This window comes from Marmota flaviventris, chromosome 17 (assembly GCF_047511675.1).
Source record: "Marmota flaviventris isolate mMarFla1 chromosome 17, mMarFla1.hap1, whole genome shotgun sequence".
Lineage (NCBI taxonomy): Eukaryota > Metazoa > Chordata > Mammalia > Rodentia > Sciuridae > Marmota > Marmota flaviventris.
In genome coordinates, this window is record NC_092514.1 from 3459033 (window position 1) to 3466104 (window position 7072).

At 41.3% G+C, this 7072-nt stretch overlaps 1 long non-coding RNA gene across 1 annotated transcript; it reads right to left on the reverse strand.

Moving 5' to 3' along the window:
* Positions 1 to 463: 463 nt before the first annotated feature.
* LOC117794683 (uncharacterized) lies at positions 464 to 6191 on the reverse strand. Its single transcript, XR_011705056.1, has 2 exons — positions 5560 to 6191; positions 464 to 2224 (listed from the first exon to the last, which is right to left on the reverse strand). It is a non-coding gene; the product is annotated as an uncharacterized lncRNA (long non-coding RNA).
* Positions 6192 to 7072: the final 881 nt, after the last annotated feature.

Genomic DNA, 7072 nt, shown 5'->3' on the forward strand with positions numbered 1-7072 from the left:
AGCACTATTAACATTGGCTCATATGTAAGGTATAGTTGTGCATATTGTGGCCACAGAACCAGGAACTCAGGCAAGCAGAGAATGATTTCAGAGCCAAGTTCTATGGTGGTGCCATCTGCAAACAACTGTACCCCCAAGGTTGAGACACACAATACATTGGGTAGGTCCTGTCCCAGGATGAAACAAAGTTTCTTTGAGGCTGGAGAGGGCTACCATATCATTTCTCTCTTTGGGGAGTCCATGAAGAGACTGGCTGTTGGTTACCTTGGTAATGAAAGGTGTTAGAGTCTGTAAACAAGTCAAAATAACACCTGGCATTTAGCCAGGGGAATGTTAGAGTTCGTAAACAAGTCTGGATGGTGCCTGGCAAAATGCCAGAGGGAGTGGTTTGAGAAGTAACCAAAACAAGCCATTGAAAGATCCACAGATCCCAAACCCGGAACGAACCACACGAGACACTGGCTGCAAAAAGCAGGAGGCGTTTATTGTCACACAGGCGCCTGCGGGTGCTCAGCGAAACCTCAGCCGGAGCTTCGGTGAACTGGCACACCGGGCTTTGGGATACAGATCTTTTATAGGGTACAAGTGGGTTAGTTCTTAGCTTAGCACAGCAACAGCCCTTCTATTGGTTCCTCTGAATCCAGCAGGGGGGTCACCTAGTGGGTAAACTTGTTTTTCGACTTTTTGTTCTTGGAAAAACCCTAAAGTTACACCTTGCCCTTCTTGGTTCCTGTTTTTAAACTTAGTTCTCAAGTTTAGCTGGTAGGGCTGTCTGAAAGGAACATTTTGTGGTAGGGGGCCTGTTAGGGTTATCTACATAGAACATCTTGTGGTAACTTTGTGCAACACTTGAAATGCTATGGGCAGCTGGTGGGGCTTTGACATGGGGTTTGGGTAAGAAAGCATCCTGCAGCTTCAAGGCATAGGGGCTGGATTTCCTAATGTGGGGCCTGGGTCCTTGAGGTCCTTCATTTCCCCCTTTTCTTTATCCGGGATATAATCTTATATCCATTGATCTACCTGCTCAGAGTCCGGCACTTGCTCAGCTGATGGCTCAGGGTGCTGTGGGAGTACTTGATATTGCTGCGCGAGGACCATAGTTTGGATTACAGACAGTCTTCTTTTTATAAATTGCATTAATTTGTTGAATATACAAGGTCCAAAGGTTAAAATTAACAGTAATATAATCAAGGGGCCAGCTACAGTAGATAATATAGTAGTTAGCCTAATTTTGAATAGGACCCCAGGGTCGTAGGCATTTTTGAAGTACATTTTTAGGCCCCATTGTTTTTTTTTTTTTTTTTTATCCATTCCTTTGATGCCTTGCCTGCCTGAGTAAAGGTAATGTTTAAGGGGTTGCAGGCAAACGTGGAGCATGGCCCTGCCCCGTACCATTTTAGGTTCCTACAGGAGTCGGAAGATAGTGGGGGCTCTTGTCCCTTTTCTTTTTTACTTGTATTAAATCCCCAGATGAACCTGGCTTCCATCATATATCCCTCATAATTTTATATCCCCAAGATTTACAATAGTAACTTTCATGTTGTCCACATTTTTGTGACTGGGTTTTTTTCATCCCTAGGGCATATGTAGAAGGGTGTCTCCCTTAGAGCTGCTCTACACCCTGTGGGATGTTTTATGCAGGTGCAGCGTCCACTGTAGACGCATGCTTCTGCCTCACTGGGATCATCAAAGTCCTTTGCCTTAGCCAGCAGGTAACAAAGATCAGGCCTTAGAGCAGGTTACTAAGCCCAAAGGGGGTATTTTGTGGATGTTTGGTTTTAAATTATATCTCCTGTCCCCGATAATATTTGCCATGTCTGGCTCACAGTTTGGTTAGCAACCGTTAGGGGAAATACAAAGCACAAAGCAAGGAAAATCAACAGCGTGTGAGTCTTATCTTTAGTGGATTTTGAGTGCGTTGCAACTTTCATTCTGGATCCGGAGAGGTGCCTGCGGACTCCTGTGGATGTGCAGCTTTCACGTGGGAGGTGTGGATCCAAGCGGTGATGCCGTCCACTTTGACTGCAGTGGGAGTGGTCAGCAGAATGGTGTAGGGTCCTTTCCACCGCGATTCGAGGTTCTTGCTCTGGTGCCTGCGTACCCAGACGGTGTCTCCAACTTTGAAGGGATGTGGCAGCAAGGGGGTTTTAAGTTCCTCTTTGTATGCTGCGGCTAGAGGCTTCCAGACCTCGTTCTGGACCAATTGCAAAGCATGCAAATGAGTCTGCATAGATGGGGTGAGGGAGGCATAGGTTTCAGTTTCATAAAAGTTAACAGCGGGAGGTGGGGCACCGTACAGGATTTCAAATGGGGTTAGTCCATGTGGGCCTGGGGTGTTTCGGGCCGGATACAAGGCTAAAGGTAGGAGTTGTACCCAGTCTTTAGTGCCAGTTTTAAGTGTTAATTTAGTTAAAGTCTCCTTGATGGTTCTATTTATCTTTTTTTATCTGTCCTGAACTTTGGGGTCTATAAGCACAATATAATTTTTAATTAATTTCCAATGTATTGGCCACCATCTGACTTACCTGGGAGACGAAGGCAGGCCTATTAAATGTTTTTTTTTTTTTTTTTTTTTTTTTGGTCCTCACTATCAGGATCAAAGGGAGTAAACCCCCGATAAGCCTCTTTTAATTTCTCTAAGAAGGCTGTCGGAGTTTCCTTTGACCCCTGGATAGTCTGTCTTACCTGAGCCAAATTAGTGGGCCATCGCCCTGCTCCATGGAGACCCGCTATGAGTAACTGGCAATAGAGACGTAGGTGGTTCCTACCTGCTTCAGTCGCATAGTCCCAGTTTGGCCGGGTTAAAGGAAAAGCTTCGTTAATCAAATTTGCGAGTTGGGTGGGGCGCCCGTCATCCCCTGGCACATTTTTGCGAGCTTCCAAGAGAACCTTTTGTTTCTTCTCTGTGTCTAATAGAGAAATTTTTAATTCTGCTACTTAGGACTGGATAACCATATTAGCAAACATCAAGTCTACCTGCGTTGGCTAGAAATAAAAGCCTTAGACTAAAACTATTCTAGTAGTCCCTTTGACAGTTATCAGGCATTTCTGTCTAAGAATCTCTCTTGTAGCCTCCAGTCTACTTATTTATGGAAGTTACATTTAATTATTATTATTATTTAAGATGTCCAGGAACAGCTGTGCTTTGGCTTTTACTGTCTTTGCTAAGTGTTTAAGATGAAGCAAGTCAAACTGACTTTTATTTTTACCTATTGTTTATAGTCAGCTGAGTTATCCTGGGAGTCCTCGGGAACTTCATAGCAGCTTTTCAGTTCTGCTAGTGCCATTTGCGCTAGGATGGGTCCAGGCCTTGCTTGACCATATGGCTTCCCTCAGAAGCATCAGGGATGTCTCCCTTTTTTAATGATCCTCCTCTTTACAGCAAATGCACCGATTGGCTTCCTGTTCTCCACTGGTCTCATTAATCTCCTTGCTCAGGAGGTTATGTGGCCTAGAGTTGCTGAGCCCTTTGGAGAAGTTCCCTATTCCCTGATTCAGACTGACTCAGAGGGCAAGAGCCGAATATTGGTTTTCTTGGCCTTTTTAATTTAACTAATTTTAAAACTTGATCTTAAACATCCAGCAAATAAGTTAACAGCCTTATATTAAGAGCACTGGGCTTTAATGTTTATTTCTTTATCCTGTAGGTGATAACTCCTTGTCTTATGGTGGCCCAGGTTGTGTTCTTAAAGTAATACCTCTTTAAAATATTAATAGGCAATTTTTAAATCATCTATAAGTAAACTACAAAACAAAACTAACTAGGGTAAAAACATATTTAGCTTATATAATAGCTACCTTGAATTCTAGTAGGGTTATACATCATAATTTTCTGTTTGAGATCCTAGTAATCTTGGCACAAACCTATTTTTGGACACAACTTTAACTGTACTGAAATCTGGCTTACTTTTTTATAGCCATTTTCATATGTAGTGAGATGGGATAGAGCCTTATCTCAAGTAAGGCAGGGCTCTTTATAAATCTCAATTACTATAGTTCTGAAGCTGATCATTTTATAAAGTTTACATAAATTGTTGTTCAAGTTTACATGAACATTAGCTAACATAACATAATATCACACCTAAAACATGAATTAAAGGCTGAAAGCTTTTAACCTCTTATAGAAAAGTAGTGATGTACTTTTGTGTTTTGCAATAAAACCTTTACATTTTTTTTTTTAAATTACCATATAACTTTAGAATACCAGCTTGATATAAGGTTCTTTCGAAGCTTTTACCTTACAGGCTTGTATACCTGGAAGATATGAACACATTAATAACACCATAATTATATAAACTTTTTTTTTGTTTACATTAAGTTATATTTTCAGGTTTAGATGTTGGAAATTATGATACAAATTTAAGAAGCAATTTTTAAAATTTAAAATTTTATATCTTTTTACATTAGAAAAACTTGTTCACATAAAACTGGAAATAGAATCTCTACCATCAGAAGAAATTTTTTTAGTACCTTTAAGCCACTTTGCTTGTTCTGAAGTTTCTAAAGTAGCATTGAGTTACATTAAATTTACTTACATATTTTCATATATATCTGAAATTAAGCTTTGAAAATTTTTAAGACTATTGCTATTTAATTATCTAATGTCATTTTTATGAGCCAGACCAACGTTTTAATTAAATTGTTTTTTTTTTCAGGTTACCCAGTTCAAAATTGAAACTCTTTAATTTTTTTTTATTCCAAGTATTTAAGTTTTCTAGCATGAACTATCTGAAATCAAACTAAACAATTGCTTAAACCCAACTTTTAACTGCAAGATAGTGCAATGCTTTAGAACTATAGGTGTAAAATCAAGGGTCTCAGTGTGACTGGCTTTACTGCATTCAGTGTTCCTTCTTTTTAAGTAAACAGAGGTGGTGTAATCCTTAAGATGTAGATAAGGACCCAGGGAACTCCCCAGAGCTAAATGGCTCTGGCAGCTGCTGGGAGTCCCTTAATCCTATCTTTTATCCATAGGATTAGTTCCTCCAGTTTGGTTTGACCTTAGGCATTAGGTATTTTTTTTTTGTTTTTCTAACTTTTTAGTAGCCAGCTCCCAAAAAGTTTATCCTCTGCTTGCAGTTGTTTCGAGTGCTAGGCTTCCCCAAGAAAGCAGAGTGGGGACTCCTTAAAAGTCCCTTTGAGAGTGTCAAAATTTGTGACTGAAAATTTGGTTCTCATCTCTAAAGTACAGATATGAATCAGACAGGACATAAAACACAAAGAACGCTGCGCGGCTTCGGCACAAACCGAAAGAATCAGATGGCCTGGGAGAAACTGCTTCTCCGTCGCCTACAAAAACGGTGTATCCCTTGGAAACACCGGGGGCCCCAAAGAAATGGACCCCTCTGATCCCTGGGACGTCTCCCAGGGTGGCAGGGGTGAAGTCTGAGTTCGTCAACTCCTTCCCCGCCTGCCTCAGAAAGCTGAGTGATCACAGAATTACTTCAGAATCGGAATACCAATGACTATGCCTAGTCTTTCAGACGCTGCGCGAAACAGAGAACAGATAGCCAATAGGACAACAGGTTAGACATAGACAGCTCGAGCTGGCCAGCTTACCTCCCAGTGATGTCGAGTGTTCTCCGGATAGGGATCGGGATCGGAACCGGGATCGGGAATCTCGGTGGGACCTCCAAAATGAAAGATCCACAGATCCCAAACCCGGAACGAACCACACGAGACACTGGCTGCAAAAAGCAGGAGGCGTTTATTGTCACACAGGCACCTGCGGGTGCTCAGCGAAACCTCAGCCGGAGCTTCGGTGAACTGGCACACCGGGCTTTGGGATACAGATCTTTTATAGGGTACAAGTGGGTTAGTTCTTAGCTTAGCACAGCAACAGCCCTTCTATTGGTTCCTCTGAATCCAGCAGGGGGGTCACCTAGTGGGTAAACTTGTTTTTCGACTTTTTGTTCTTGGAAAAACCCTAAAGTTACACCTTGCCCTTCTTGGTTCCTGTTTTTAAACTTAGTTCTCAAGTTTAGCTGGTAGGGCTGTCTGAAAGGAACATTTTGTGGTAGGGGGCCTGTTAGGGTTATCTACATAGAACATCTTGTGGTAACTTTGTGCAACACTTGAAATGCTATGGGCAGCTGGTGGGGCTTTGACATGGGGTTTGGGTAAGAAAGCATCCTGCAGCTTCAAGGCATAGGGGCTGGATTTCCTAATGTGGGGCCTGGGTCCTTGAGGTCCTTCACCATTAAGTATGGAGATTCCTTATTGGTTGACTGATGTATCTAGTTTATGCTAATTAGATAAGCTTTGTGGAATGTATAAATACTGCTCCTGTCCTGCAATAAAGGGCTTCTACTCCTGCTGTATCAACGTACACAAGTTATTCGTCACCCCCCTGGTTATTTTGCAGCCAGCTGGCCTTTGACAAAAGGTGTCAGTGTTTCTGAGAGCTAGCCACTGGGGACTTTTTGAGCACCAACCCCAAGATTGATATTGATACTGCATGCTTCTTCATTCCTGATCATTTCCAGATGACTCAGGTATGTCAATCTCTCCAATGTTCAATTTATGTAGTTATTCTCCATTTTCTTTTCATTCACCTGTGTTGTTTCAGGTCCTTATGAGAACTCTTGAGCCTTCCCAAGGAAATTACTATTCACAGATAATGGCCTAATTCTTGTATTTTTCTGTGACTCTGTGTGTGTGTGTGTATGCCTGTGTGTGCACAGAATGCGGGTTGTATTGTCCACTCCACCTTCTTGTTGATGCCACTATCCAATTTAATATTTTATTTATTTCTCTCTAAAAGTGACTATTTGTTTCTAAATATGGGTTTTAAAAGTCCCAATAATTCTGAATTTTAGAATATGCAAACGTTTTTTGTCTTATATAAGCATTTGTATGCATAAACTTCTTGTGAAAATTTTAAAAGTGCAGAGCAATAAATCTGAATCATGATTTTACAACCCAGAGTGTGAATTATTATTCCTCCTTTAACACCTCAAATATGTCTATTCTAGTATGAATAATGGTCCCTAAAACATCACCATGTACAAGTGCCCCTAAACCTCTGACTACATCTCTTTCTCTGGCAGAAGGATTTTTGTAGATGGGATTA